This window comes from Sus scrofa, chromosome 7 (genome assembly GCF_000003025.6).
Source record: "Sus scrofa isolate TJ Tabasco breed Duroc chromosome 7, Sscrofa11.1, whole genome shotgun sequence".
NCBI lineage: Eukaryota > Metazoa > Chordata > Mammalia > Artiodactyla > Suidae > Sus > Sus scrofa.
In genome coordinates, this window is record NC_010449.5 from 7,753,470 (window position 1) to 7,768,944 (window position 15,475).

The 15,475-nt window shown below is 44.4% G+C and overlaps 1 protein-coding gene across 1 annotated transcript in view; it reads right to left on the minus strand.

The window, feature by feature from the left end:
• Positions 1-15,475, minus strand: part of LOC106504317 (collagen alpha-1(I) chain-like) — a 37,900-nt gene that overhangs the window by 16,422 nt on the left and 6,003 nt on the right. Inside the window, exon 3 of the mRNA XM_013977423.2 lies at positions 8,595-8,721. The gene's annotated coding sequence lies outside the window, so the exon portion shown is untranslated. The remainder of the gene's footprint in view (positions 1-8,594; positions 8,722-15,475) is intronic.

Here is a 15,475-nt window from a genome sequence, read left to right on the forward strand (position 1 = left end):
TACTTTTTCTTCTTCAAAAGATTTTCTGATACATACCATTTAACTTTTCTGAACCAGAAGTTTTCTTTGTTAGAAAAACTTAAAATATGAATTCAATTTCTTTAATAGACATAAGATCATTCAGGTTATACATTTCATATTGAATGAGCTTTGGTAATATTTGTCTTTCAAAAATGTATTTTATGTAAATTTTTAAGATCTGTGGCATAATGTCATACATTGTATTTTCCTTATTGTCCTTTAAATGTCTGCAGGATCTGTAGTGATGTTCCCTCTCTCATTCCTAATATTGGTAATTTGAACCCTCTCATATCCATGGTCAGTCTGGCTGGAGGTTTATCAATGTTATTGATCTTTCCACTGAATAAGCTTTTGGTTTCATTGTTTTCCTGTTTTCAGTTTCACTGATTTCTGCTCTTCCTTTGTTGTTTCCCTTCTCTTATTTTGGGTTAGTTTACTTTTCTTATTTCAATGTCTTAAGGTAGAAACAAACCATTGACTTAAGATTTTCTTCTTCTCTGACAGAGGCATATAATGCTACAATTTTTCCTCTAAGCATTGCTTTCCCTACATTCCACACATTTTGATATGTTGTGATTTCACTTTTATTCAATTCAAAATATTTTCTACTTTTTCTGTGATCCTCTTTTACCCATGTATAATTTAATAATTTTTCATTTCCAAAGACTTGGGATTTTTCCAGATAGCGCTTTGTTACAGTTTTAGAGTTTAATTCTGTTAAGGTAACAAATCTACTTTGTATGGTTTTAATTCTTTTAAATGCATGGAAGCATTTCAAAGTATGAATCTATGCATTTATCCCAGATTGTGAGCTATCCTGGTAAATCCTCCATGTGTTTTTAAATAATGTGTATTCTGCCGTTATTGGGTAGAATGCTGGTTTCACACAACGTCAGCTCAATCAAGTTAGGTCTTTTATACACTTTGGTTGCCTGAATTCTTTTTTAAGTTGAAGTATAGTTACACATATAATTTACAATATTGTGCTAGTTTCAGGTGTATAGCATAGTGTGATATTCTATTTTTTTAAAAATATATATTTTGGCGTTCCCGTCGTGGTGCAGTGGTTAACGAATCCGACTAGGAATCATGAGGTTGCGGGTTCAATTCCTGGCCTTGCTCAGTGGGTTGAGGATCTGGCGTTGCTGGAGCTGTGGTGTGGGTTGCAGACGTGGCTTGGACCCCGAGTTGCTGTGGCTCTGGTGTAGGCTGGCAGCTACAGCTCCAATTAGACCCCTAGCCTGGGAACCTCCATATGCTGTGGGAGCAGCTCAAGAAAAAAAGGCAAAAAGACACACACACAATATATATATATATATATATTATTATTATTATATTGGAGTTCCCTTACAGCACAGTAGGTTAAGGACCTGTTGTCACTACAGCAGCTCAGGTTGCTGCTCTGGCATGGGTTTGATCCCTGATCCAGGAACGTCCCTATGCTGTGGGCATGGCCAAAAAGAATGATATTCCAGGAGTTCCCGTCGTGGCGCAGTGGTTAACGAATCCGACTAGGAACCATGAGGTCGCGGGTTCGGTCCCTGCCCTTGCTCAGTGGGTTAACAATCCGATGTTGTCGTGAGCTGTGGTGTAGGTTGCAGATGCGGCTCGGATCCCACGTTGCTGTGGCTCTGGTGTAGGCCGGTGGCTACAGCTCCGATTCAACCCCTAGCCTGGGAACCTCCATGTGCCGTGGGAGCGGCCCAAGAAATAGCAACAACAACAACAAAAAAAGACAAAAGACAAAAGACAAAAAAAAAAAAAAGAATGATATTCCATTAATAGGTTATTACAAGATATGGAAGAAGTTCTCCAGGCTATGTAGTAAGTCCTTGTTACTTACCGGTTCTATGCATAGTAGTTTGTATCTGTAAATTCCACACTCCTAATTTGTCCTCTCTTCCTCTCTCTCCCCTTTGGCAACCATAAATTTGTTTTCTATGTCTGTGAGTCTATTTTGTATATAGATTCACTTGTATTATTGTTTAGATTCCACATATAAGCGATATCATACAGTGCTTGTCTTTCTCTGTCTAACTTTCTTCAGGTTGCCCTAATCTCTAATTGATCAGTCTATCTTCACATAATATACTGTGTTTTATACAGTACAAGAGTGTATAGTTCTACTTTCCTACTTCTATTTTATGTGCTATTGTTGGTATACATTTTTCTTTTGTATATATGCCATGATTCTACGATTCTACCATTCATTGCTATTTTTTGCTTGAGATAATCAGTCATCTTTTAGAGCAATTAACAAATATCTTTTATACCTCACTTTCAGTTTAACTATTTCTGGAGATCTTCATCTCTTTGTGTGGATCCAACTTTCTGTCTAGCATCATAGTCCTCGGCCTGTAGAATTTGCTTGGATTTATTTTCTTGTGGTATAGGTCTTCTTCTTGTTCAATTTCTGTTCTGTGGCAGAAGTAATCATGTGCCAGTTCTGAGTCTAGAGCCCTTAAGGGGACTTGGAGCTTCTGTTTCCAGCTACTGATTTTGTGCAAACACACAACGCATTCCTCCATCTTTCTCCACAGCCCAGCAACAGGCACCATAGGCAGAACTGAACTAACTCCAGTAGGATCCCAGGTGGGGGCGACAGGAGAGGCTTATTGACCGTCCGCGTTAACTGCCAACCATCTCTTTGCTGGTCCCTTTAAAACACCCAGGTTACCTCTGAATTGGTAGTGGCCATGGTCCCTGGGAACCCTGTACCATTCACCTCAAAAGCCTGCTTGTGACCTAAAGCATCCTTGGGCTTTGCTGAGGCCAGGCAACTTGCCAGCTCCACCTTGGCAGGAGAGCCTCCATTCCCAAGATAAGCAGTTTTGCGTCTGATTACAAGCTGATCACAACCCTGGATTGTTCTTGGTGAGCGATGACAGCTATCGCTGCAGGAGGTGGTCAGGCCCTCTGCTTGGTGGCAGGCCCGCTGAGATTCCTTTCAGGTCTGTTACACTGAGAAAAGCAGCTCTTCTTTCCAGGACTTGAAAGGACCACTTCACTTTACATCTTTATGAGAGAAAGCGGTTTCTCTGGGTTTTCAAGGTTAGGCGAAAAGAGCAAGCTGAGCACTGAGGTTTCATTTCCGTTTTGTGGCCCATCAGCAGCACGGGGTCAGGCCCTGGCTGCCCCCCCCCCCACCCCCTGCCCCAAGCCGAGGCGCTCCCCTTCCCACCTCCTCACACTCAGCAGCTAGTGCGTTCTCGGAAGAAACAAATAGGTGTTGACATTACACAAAACAACATCTAAGTAGAGAAATAAATCTGTGCACTTCTTCCCTGCAAATCACATGGGACAATGAATTTAAAAGCCAGAGGCGGAGTTCCCGTTGTGGTGCAGCAGAAATGAATCCAACTAGCATCCGTGAGGACATGGGTTCAATCCCCGGCTTCGCTCAGTGGGTGAAGGATCTGGTGTGCCACAAACTGCAGTGTAGGTTGCAGACATGGCTCAGATCCCACATTGCTGTGGCTGTGGTGTAGGCCGGCAGCTGCAGCTCTGATTTGACCCCTAGCCTGGGAACTTCCTTCCATATGCTGTGGGTGCGACCCTAAAAAACAAAATCAAAACAAAACAAAAAAGCCAGAAGCAAAATATTTTAATTATCCACACTAGCAGTTCTTATCACCAAGGAAGAAAGCTGAGTTAACCAATATAGCTTGGAAGGTATAACGGTAACTTCAAAATCAATGTTATATTATTTCCAGTGACTTATTATTGCATTTGTAGCATGTGGTAGTTACGAGGACTATCCATCAAACATTCCTAGTTTTTCTCCAGATGTGCAGTACAATTATATTTCCAGAACAGTACAAGTTGGGTGTGGCCATGTGATTGGCTTTAGTTAAGAAAATGTGAGTGAAGGAGTTCCCGCCATGGCGCAGTGGTTAACGAATCCGACTAGGAACCGTGAGGTTGCGGGTTTGGTCCCTGCCCTTGCTCAGTGGGTTAACCATCCGGCGTTGCCGTGAGCGGTGGTGTAGGTTGCAGATGCGGCTCGGATCCCACGTTGCTGTGGCTCTGGCGTAGGCCGGTGGCTACAGCTCCTATTCGACCCCTAGCCTGGGAACCTCCATATGCCGCGGGAGTGGCCCAAGAAATAGCTAAAAAAAAAAAAAAAAAAAAGAAAAAGAAAATGTGACTGAAGGAAAGAGAAGCCACCTCCAGACACGCTCAGAGAGCCAAGGCATGATTGTCTATGCTCGTCATGCCCTCTGCCAGGGTGACTGGTAAATTTCCAGGTTAATGACAATTACCCTAATAATGACAACACCCAGCAGAGCCCCCAGACAGCTATGTGGTGGACATGAAACATGAACTAGAAATAACCCTTTGTGGGAGTTCCCATTGTGGTTTAGTGGAAATGAATCTGACTAATAACCATGAGGTTGCGGGTTCAATCCCTGGCCTCGCTCAGTGGATTGAGGATCTAGTGTTGCCATGAGCTGTGGCGTAGGTCACAGGCTCGGCTCAGATCCTGCATTGATGTGGCTGTGGTGTAGGCTGGTAGCTGTAGCTCCGATTCGACCCCTAGCCTGGGAACCTCCACATGCTGTGAGTGTGGCCCTAAGAAGCAAAAAAAAGTAGGGAAAAAAAAAAAAAAAAAGAACCCTTTGCTGTTTAAGTTACTAAAACTGAGATTGTTTCCTGAGCATTACCTACCTTTGCTTGACTGATGCATGGGGTGTCTTAAAAGCTTCTGGGGACTAAAAAAATGGCCTCCAGGAGTTCCTGCTGTGGTGCAGTGGGCTAAGAATCCAACTGCAGCAGCCTGGGTCACTGCAGAGGTAGAGATTCAATCCCTGGCCTGGCACAGTGGGTTAAAGGATCTGGCATAGTGCCACAGCTGGTTATAGCTGAAGCTTGGAGCCAGTCCTTGGCCTGGGAGTTTCCATGTGCCATGGATGTGGCCAAAAAGCCCCCCCAAAACCCGAAAACCCTCAGATAACCTTTTAGATAATCTCAGAAAAGATTTTGCCTTGATGAGTGTGATAAAACACTGACCCCCTACAAATTTAAGGGACTATGATAATTTTGCTCGGCTTTCTAAAAAGGCTCACTTTCTAATGTTCTGGAAGCTTACATAATATATAGTATAAACACTATATTTCAATACATGTGTATACATACATATTTATGTATCACCCTACAGTACGTTTTTTTTTTTCTTTTTTCCAAGAACATTTATTGTCTTTTTAGGCCCGCACCCATGGCACATGAAGGTTCCCAGGCTAGGGGTGGAATTGGAGCTGCAGTCACTGGCCTAAACCACGGCCACAGCAATGCCAGATCCTTAACCTACTGAGCGAGGCCAGGGATCAAACCTGCATGGTCATGGGTACTAGTCAGATTTGTCTCTGCTTTTCACATTGTAAAAATTTTGGTTCTTTGCCTCTCTTATGCCCACATTCTAAGACTAGCCCTTTTTAGATATATCTGCTATAAGAACCTGATAAAAACAACAGGCAAATCTATCATTCAACGAAAGCTTCTGATATGCCTCACTGTACGAAATTTACATTTTAGCACCCCCTGCTGGACAAATTGCAATCACCTCTGATAAATACAAGTGATTCCTGCCAATGTGATCTTTTTACCTGTGCTTTTCAAATACAGGCTCTGGAGAACATATGATTTCTACTCTGTACTAAAAGAAGGTTCTCCTTTAAACAAATACCTTTGACAAACTATCCAGTTATCAGTGGTATCTGTCTCCTGCAGACCCTGGCTAGGGGTTGAATCAGAGCTGTAGCTGCCAGGCCATGCCACAGACACAGCAATGGCATAGCCAAAAAAACAAACAAAAAACTACAGATACACACGCATTCATAAATGCGTGCATAATTTACACGTTCATGATGTAAAAACATCAATGAAAATCAGAAATTTGCAATATGTAGTTTTTCCATTTACCTCGCAATGCGTCTTGGTGTGGCCCCTCTGGGTTCATCCTCTCTGGTTCTCTGGGTCCTTGTCTCACGAAAAGGGATTTAGGCTAGATCCATACATATCAAACTTTTTGTTTGCAACCCACAGTAAGAAATATATTTTAGAAAAAAATATATATTTTAGGTTGTGATTCTGTACATCTATAAATAAAATTTTCGTAAATGAGACACTACCTTTACTGTGACATGTACTCTCAAATTTCTTTTTCTATTGCGAACCATCTAAAAAAATGCTTTTCACAATTCATGAATGCATGATGACCTGATGCTTGAAAAAAAATCTGAACTTAAGGACTCTTTCAGCTTTCTTTCTGTCTTGTTATTTTCCACTACTGTTCATCAAGAAAATATCATAATACTGAGCTGCATTTAGGCTTCTAAGGCATGCATTTGTCTTAGTAGGCTGGATGGCAGAAAAGCCTTGCTGTGTCTTCCAGGGCTATTTATATTATAGGTCCTAGTTACTGCATTTCTCCCCAACCTCCAACACGTTTGACTCTTGGAATGTTAAGAGGGTCAATGGAAGTGTTTTTTCCCCTTGTAACCACTCACCTATCACTTAAGCAGGCAGAATAAGCATAGAGGTTAAGAGTGTACACTCAAGGCTGTCTGGGTTGGCATCCTGGTTATCCCACTACTAGCTATGTTAACTTTGGTCTGGTGACTTAACCTCTTGTGCCTCGGTTTCCTCATCTATAAAATGGGGAAAATAATAGTTCCTACCTAATAGAATTGACGTGAAGATTAGCCTTAACATAGTAGGCAAGAATAAGAACAGCACATTAATTATTGTCGGCCAGACTTCAATTAAGTGACAATGTAACATTTGAGCCTAATTTACATTTTCCTGATGATGCAGGAAAGGACTGTATTGATAAGTACTTTTACAACAGTGGCTTTTGCAGTTCCCATCCTGGCTCAGTGGAAGCGAATCTGACTAGCAATCCATGAGGACGCAGGTTCGATCCCTGACCTCGCTCAGTGTATCTGGCATTGCCGTGAGCTGTGATGTAGGTCGCAGACATGGTTTGGATCCAGCATTGCTGTGGCTGTGGCATAACCCAGCAGCTACAGCTCGGATTCAATCCCTAGCCTGGGAACCTCCATATGCTGCAGGTGCGGACCTTAAAAAAAAACAAAATAAAAGTAAACAGTTGTTTTAAAGAAGTGGCTTGAGCTGCAATATTAAGTCCAATAAAAATGTCTTTAGTAATCTCCAAATGCAATTTTCCCCAATCCTGATTCAAACAGACCTGCAATAACTTAGTTATTCAACTGATTAACATCCTAAAACTTTACAGGGGGGAAAAAAGATTCTAACAGAAATTAAAATTCTGTACTGAAAATAAAGATCAAGAAAAACACCACATTTCTCTGGAAATGTAAGAATCAGGGCTTGCTTTATCGTCCCAAAGGAAGAATGTAGACTCCATTTTGCATATCACCAAGGAAAACATGACCTGATTTAGGAATTTCTTTTCTCTTAGAGCCCTTTCCCCCTTTCTTTGCTGGTACCCAATTTTTTGGTAGACAGAAGTGGTTATGATACTTTAGAAATAAGATAGATTGAGCTGTTCCAGGGAAGAAACATGGCGTCAGTTATGGACTAAATGGCTGTGGTCCATATGCTGAAACTCCCAATACGATGGCACTAGGAGGAGGGGCCTTTGGAAGGGAAGTCGGTCCCGAGGATAGAGCCCTGAGCAATGGGACCAGGGCCCCTGAAAAGGAGGTCCCCAGGGAGCGCTTTCTCTTTCTGCTATTTGAGGACAAAGCAAGAACCAGTTTCTTCACCAGACACTAAATCTGCGGGTGACTTGACCCAACCTCCAGAACTGTGGGAAGCAAATATTTATTGTTTAAGCCACTCCGTCTACGGTATTTTTGTTACGGCAGCCTAAACAAAGACAACAGCCATTATAAATGTTCAACCTATTAAACTGTAAAGATTGGAGTTCCTGCCGTGGCACAGTAGGTTAAGGATCCGACTGCAGTGGTTGCAGAGGTACGGGTTCGATCCCTGGCCCAGGAACTTCCATTTGCGGCCGGTACAGCCATTAAAAAAAAAAACAAAAAAAAAAACAAAAAACCACAACCAGTATAGCTGTCTCTTACAGTTCTAAATTGTTTAGTCTTTTTTCATAAAAAAAAAAAATTAACCCAAACAGCTACAATGCAAAAGTTTAGATATATGATCTGAAACCAAATATTTCACCTGTCATGGAAACCATTAGGCCAAGAAGGGAAATGAGTACCAGCCACTGTACTTTCTTGCTCATGACAAGTCATTGCTCTCTGTGTACATAAAAGCCCACTACTGCAGCCAGCTGTCTGAGTTGGCCCAGGGAAACTGGTATGTGTTCAGTGCCTAACTATAATTTAACTAAACCATTTCTAAGACTGGAACCATATTTATGCAGATTTCCATGAAGCCAGGATGCGAACAGGGGGCAGCGTAGTTGGAACAGACGTTTTTTTCCGAATAAGGTCTACAAGGAAAAGTTGGACTCTTTCCTTCCCCTGGTGGCTCCCCCGTTAGTCACACAACGTGCCCTTCTTAGTGATGTCCCTGGAGCCCATCCTTCCCTTTCCAGCCCCCTCCCCTCCCCCTGCCCTTACCTTTGACTTCATTAGCCCACGTCCACATCCTTGCAGGTAACTTGAGGTCGCTGCATCCTCAAGGTCACCTTGAGACTTGTAAGTGAAGTAAAATTTCTCCTCTACTCTCCTGGGTCTCCAGCTGGGCCTAAGAATTAAGCCGACATGAGGCAGATTAACAGGAGAAAATCGTACAAATCTTATTTCATAATTTTTGCTTGTACGTGGGAGCCTTCACAAGAATAATGAAGACCCAAAGAAGCAGTGAGGATCCAAGGTGGACAGAGGGTAATGAATTGCGAAGACGTGACAAGACAGCGGGGTCTGGGGTAGGGCAGTTAATTGAGGGGCCGCGGCCGGGAAGACAGGGGTTATTTCAGCAGGGTTTGCTGGCACAGATTTCTCTTGGCTGTGACTCCGCATGTCTAGTGATGAGATGTCTCCTTTCCTCCTGGTACTGAGAGGGCACCTATCACAGGAGACTTTTATCTCCTGCTTTCAGGAAGAAAAGGGAAGGTCAGAATGACATTTTTTATACATGCTTTTTCTCAAGTGCCTTTAAATCAAAATAGCAATATGCCAAAGTGGCATCTTTTAGGATGACATGTCTGGAGCCACCATAAGACCTAAGGTCTTTCCAACCTATCTTCAGCTCCACTGCTGGGTCTCATCTTTTTTTTTTTTTTTTTCCCAAGTCTACTCTCCTCCTCACCTCCACGCATTTATTTATTTGGAAGCAATTACTGAGAGATGCACATGTTAGTACCCACCTGCAGGGAACACAACACAGTTTGGTGGGAGATACAAAGAAAAACATTGCTAAATACGGACCGACGTATATTCATAACCAGTGTGAGAACAGGATCTAGGATGCCATAACAGAGACACCCCTTGCGCAGAGATTTCACAGAAGCCATATGCTTGGGGAGTTTTAAGGAATGAGCTTGTCAGGAAGACTGTTTTTCAACAAAGGTGTACCACACTCAAAGTCAGAAAAAAAAAAAGTGGAGTTCCCGCTGTGGCCCATCGGATTAAGAACCTGACTAGTATCCACGAGGATGTGGGTCCGATCTCTGGCCTCACTCGGTGGGTTAAGGATCTGGCGTTGCTGTCAGCTGTGGTGTAGGTCGCAGACACAGCTCAGATCAGGCGTTGCTGTGGATGTGGTGTAGGCCGGCAGCTGTAGCTCTGATTCAACCCTTAGCCCCAGAACTTCCATATGCTGCAGGTACAGCCTTAAAAAGAAAAAAATAAAGAAGAAGAAAAGAAAAAAATGCGACTGAGTCATGAGTCCAAGATCAAGTCCAAATCTTTTAAAAATACTACTCTGGGGAGTTCCCGTCATGGTTCAGTGGTAACAAACCTGACTGGTATCCCCGAGGACATGGGTTCAATCCCTGGCCTCACTCAGTGGGGTATGGATCTGGCATTGCCGTGAGCTGTGGTGTAGATCCCAAATATGGCTCAGATCAGGTGTTGCTGTGGCTATGGTATAGGGTGGCAGCTGCAGCTCAGATTAGACTCTGAGCCGGGGAGATTCTATATGCTGCTGGTGCAGCCCAAAAAAGCAAAAAAAAAAAAAAAAAAAACTTAAAAAAAATAAAAATACTCCTCTTATCTGATCATAAATCTTAACATTTTCATCACTCCTTTGGCTTTCGCTCTCCCAAATTTGCAGAAGGCTACTTGAGCCCTGACCGCTCTCTTGAAAAACCTCCAGACACCTGCTGAGCTGGTCCTGGCAAACATCTTTATCCTCAGGTGCCTCCATCGCGATCCGGATGCAGCATGGCAGGCGCAACCTTCCTGCCCAGGTCAGAGATCTCTGCTCAGGATGCTGACTTTCATTCAGCCACTCGGGCCTCGAGCTTGGAAGTTATTGGTTCTTTCCGCATCCTGGCAGCACAGACAACTCCTGGGTTTGTGTCCACTGTGTTCTCCCTTCTGCCCTTCCTTTGTCACATCCTAGGTTCTGCTCCCATGGCTTTTGGCCCAGATGGGTGGAACGTGCAATCTGATACATTGGACAAGATGAGAAAGCATGTTTTTATTTCAAAAGGCAAGAGAGGAAGCTTTTCTAATATTCACTTTCAGGATTTACACTGGGTCCCTCGCTTGGTCCTTACATTAATTAGATGGTCAGAAAGCAAATGGAATAAAAGAAAGAATCCTGAGGGCATAGCCGGACTCCCACTTTCCAGGTATCACTACACATGGGTATGGCCTTGCTCTGAGCTATTTTCGATGGGCTTCATTTTGTAAAATTGAGACTTTGTTCTTATTCTTCATTTTTTTTGGGGGGAGGGTGCCGTGCCACAGCATATCGAGTTCCTGGGCCAGGGATCCGATCCGAGCCCTAGTTGCAACCTAGGCCACAGCTGCGGCATCGCTGGATCCTTTAACTCACTGGGCCAGGCTGGGCCTTGACCCTGCGTCTCAGTGCTGCAGAGACACCACAGATCCCATTGCACCACAGTGGGAACTCCAAACAGGATGCTAAAATAGTAGGTTGTCACAAGAATGGTCAGGCAAACCTTTGTACTACACAGTTTTCTGGTTTTTCTCTTGGCAAAGATTACAAAGACAAGTTATACATTTTTTTTTTTTCCTCTTAAATAATGGTGTTGCAGTTTGGGTTTCTGGGAAGGAAATTCTGAGACGCAGCCAGCAGGATGGTTATGAGGACAAGCCCTGGGTTTCAACACAAGAAGAAGGAAGGGGGAGAGGGAAGCGGGCCTGAGCAGAGGGAGCAGCTGAGCTGAGACCCCACGGCAGCCTTGGAGCTGGGACAGGCCTGCTGAGCTGTGCTGACTTGGCCTCAGACAGCCAGATCTTTATATTTCTGTGTGGGTCGGTCCCTGGATATGGGGAGCCCCCCAGAAAGGGGGGTGGACAGGGAAATCCCTGAAGGGCCACCAGCTCTTGCTACAGCCAGACAACAGCCAGACATCCCGTGGGGATGCAGGTGGATGGTGGGCCCAGTGTCACTCCAGAGGACAACTGTACAGAGTTGGCTGGACTTTCCTGCAGCCAAACGATGGAGTGACTCTCTCTAGTGTAGCACAGAGCAGACAGCTTGGGAAAAGAGCCACATTTAACCAGTTTCCTCAAGATAAAGAAGATGTCTTAACAATACACAAGAAAGCTGTTGCTCTTCAAAGAAACACATTCTGGAGCTCCCTTACGGCACAGAGGGTGGAGGATCCGGTATTGTCACGCTTTGATCCCTAGGAACTTCCATGTGTTTCGAACATGGCCAAAAAGGCCAAATAAATAAGTAAATAAATAAATAAATAACTGGAAATATTTTATTTCATGTCTATCTCAACTTCGTAAATTCATAAATACTATTAAAGGTGTGTGCTCAATATATACATAAATAGATATATTTTTAACTAAGAAGGAAAAGCAATAAAAAATGTTTGTGTATGTGCTGGAAATTGTCTTTGAGAAGTTATTTGTAGAAATTATTGGAGGCCTTGGACGTTGAGCTTCTTAATTTGCTTCTGCCAGCCCTTGGGGTTGTAGTAATCCAGGAATCCCATAATCCAGTTTCAGGATTTGAGCTTTTCTGGGTCAGCTAGATCAGACGAAGCTGACCCAGCCGGCAGGTTTATTTTTGGTTTCCCCTTGCTCTGTGCTGCGGCCTTTTGGTGTCTCAGCCCCACGTGGCTGGTCATCTCCCAGCATCTAAAGCCAGGAGTCCTGGGGTGGGGGTGGTAGGGGGGTTGGAAGGCAGTGCTCAGCATCCTCTTCCGGACCTTCCCATCCCCCGACCCCCCCCACCGCCCCGGGGGTGGGAGGTGGGGGGTGGGGAAGAGCTCCCAGTGCCTGGCTCGCATTTTCGGATGTCCATTCCTCTCTGCTCTTCTATTTCGGAGCAATTATTCCTCATCATCTTCTTAGTCTTTGACACTTAGATTTTTTTTTTTTTCAGTTGTTCTCAGCCACAAGGATGGCCCCATTTATGTAGCCTGTTGTTCCCCAAAGCACAAGGTTTAGGGACCACTAGCCTCGACCGTGCCTACGATCTCTTAACATCTCCAATCTTTCTTTTTGTCCAATCTCGCCTTCTCTCTGCTGCCAGATCAATATTTTTATTTCCATTTATAATGATTTTTATTTTTTTTCTATTATAGCTGGTTTACAGCGTTCTGTCAATTTTCTACTGTACAACAAGGTGACCCAGTTACACATACAGGTACACATTCATTTTTCTCTCATTATCATGCTCCCATAAGTGATTCGCCATAGTTCCCAGTACTATAGAAGCAGATCAATATTTATTTTGTTTTTATTTTTATTTTTTGCTTTTTAGGGCTGCACTCGTGGTATATGAAGGTTCCCAGGCTAGGGGTCCAATTAGAGCTACAGCTGTTGGCCTACACCACAGCCACAGCAATATCAGATCCAAGGCACACCTGCGACCTACACCACAGCTCATGGCAACACCGGATCCTTAACCCACTGAGCAAGGCCAGGGATTGAACCATGGGTTCCTAGTCGGATTCGTTTCTGATGTGCCACGATGGGAACTCCCAGATCAATATTTTTAAAACAACATTTCCATCAAATCATTTCCCTGCTTGAAAAACAGAAGAAAATAAAACAAAACTTCAATGATGCACTGTGTGGTAGGTCTGTTCTGCATCAACTTAGCCAGACTGGAATGTCCCAGAATTTCCTTTCCTGAATGGTTCTGGATAAACGTTGGCCAACAGAGACATTTTGGATGCTATTTGGGAGGTAGAAATAAAGCAGCTGCCAATTTTTAAAAATTGTTTTCATGGGAGTTCCTGTTGTGGCTCAGCAGAAATGAATCTGATTAGTATCCATGAGGACACAGGTTCTATTCCTGGCCTCGCTCAGTGGGTTAAGAAACCGGTGTTGCCGTGAGCTGTGGTGTAGGTTGCAGATGCAGCCTGGATCTGGCATTGCTGTGGCTGTGGTGCAGGCTGGCAGCTGCAGCTCCAATTCGACCCCTAGCCTGGGAACCTCCATATGTCGCAGGTGCGGCCCTGAAAAGACAAAAGACAAAAAAAAAAAAAAAAATTTAAGCCTTTCAGGAAGAAATCAGAAGATATCCATAATGCAAATATCAATCAGGCCATTTTCAACCCTAAAAAGACAAAACAAAACAAAACAAAAAAACTGTTTTCATGGCTGGTGGAAGGTGGCAGGCACACCGCCTCTGCTCAGCAGATGGCCCACCTACTGTCAAGGGAAGCCCTCAAGGGCAGTTCTTCCATGGATGGGGCTGCATGGTGGTGTCCTCTCCCCCTCCCCAAATTCACATCCGCCTAGAATCTCAGAACGTAACCTTATTTGGAAATGGGGTCTTTGCCAATGTCGCTGGTTACACTACGGTGAGGGTTACACGGGTGTCCTTGGAGGAAGGCCCTCTGAGGACAGAGACGCAGACACAGAAGGAAGAAGGACTTGTGCAAAGAGAGGCGGAGAACGGAGCGAAGCTGCTGCGAACCAGGGCTGGCCAAGGCCGGCCGCCGGCACCCCACGTCAGGACGGATTCTCCCCGGAGCCTCCAGCGGGAGGCTGGCCCTGCAGGCACCTTGACGTCAGACTTGTCGCCTCCACCTCTGTAAGAAGATACACTCCTGCAGTTCTGAGCCGCCGCGTGTGTGGCACTTGGTCATGGCAGCCCTAGGAACTGAACGCACTCCTGCTCCTGGCAGATGCCCTGCTCCATTTTCTCTGCCTCCCGGACTGAGGGCGGCTCCCCGGCTCCTTAGCCAGCTTCTCCTACACATCACATCCAGCAGGTGGGGAGAGGCACACGTGGGTTCCTGGGAGTCCTTCTGGGTAATAGTTGTCTTTGCTGGTCCAAGTTTGCTCTTGCCCTGGCTCTTCCAAATCAAGTAAAAATGAACTGAATGAAACCAATTCTGCTACTCAGTTCTCTCTATTATATATTAGAACATATTAGGTTTTTTCCTTTTTATAGCTGCACCTGCAACACAGGGAAGTTGCCAGACTAGGGGTGGAATGAGAACTGCAGCTGAGGCCTATGCCACAGCCATGGCAACACCAGATCCAAGCTGCATCTGAGACCTCAGCTTGTGTCAACACTGGACCCTTAACCCACACAGGGAGGTCAGGAATGGAATCTGCATCCTCATGGAGGCAACGTCAGGCCCTTAACCTGCTGAGCCATAGTGGGAACGCCTTAGGTTTTAAGATTATTAACTAACATTTATTGAAGACTTTCTAAGGGTGGGCACCATGGCAAGCGAGCTCTTTACAGCATCGTATCAACTTTTCAAAACACCCCGATCTAAATATTCATCAATAAGAAAATGGTTAAATAGGTTATCATCCATTTCTATATATGATACAGAAATTTAAAAAGAATGAGTCTTCCGCACATGGACATGGAAGTAAATCCAAGACAAACGGGGGGGGGGGGGGGGGAGAAAATAAGTGACAGACAAAGAGGCTCAGTATAACCCTATTCATGAAAACACTGTGAAAAAAATAAAATGAAACTCAACATTTCGCTTGAACTCCTGTTCCTTCAAACTGCAGTCCTCAGTTTTCCTTTGCTTCACCCTTTATGCTGTGCCTGCTCCGGCCTCACCCTCAGCTACACGACACGGCGGCTAAGCGAGGGCGGGCATTTAGGGCTTGTGGGATGAATGAATCAGTGATGATTTTCAGAATTTCCCCTCGTCTCTACTGAAATCTAACGGACAAAACTTACACATATTAAGACAAACTCTCAAAACGATCCTATGAAAAAACGGCACGGTTAGCACAGCTATTTTACGAACAGTGACAAACAGCACATTGACAAATCCAACAGTGGCCTAAACTCTCAGAGAGACGAAGTAATCCAGCCCAGTCGAGTTCAGAAGCAGAGTCTCATTGCAGAAGAGGCCTTCTCC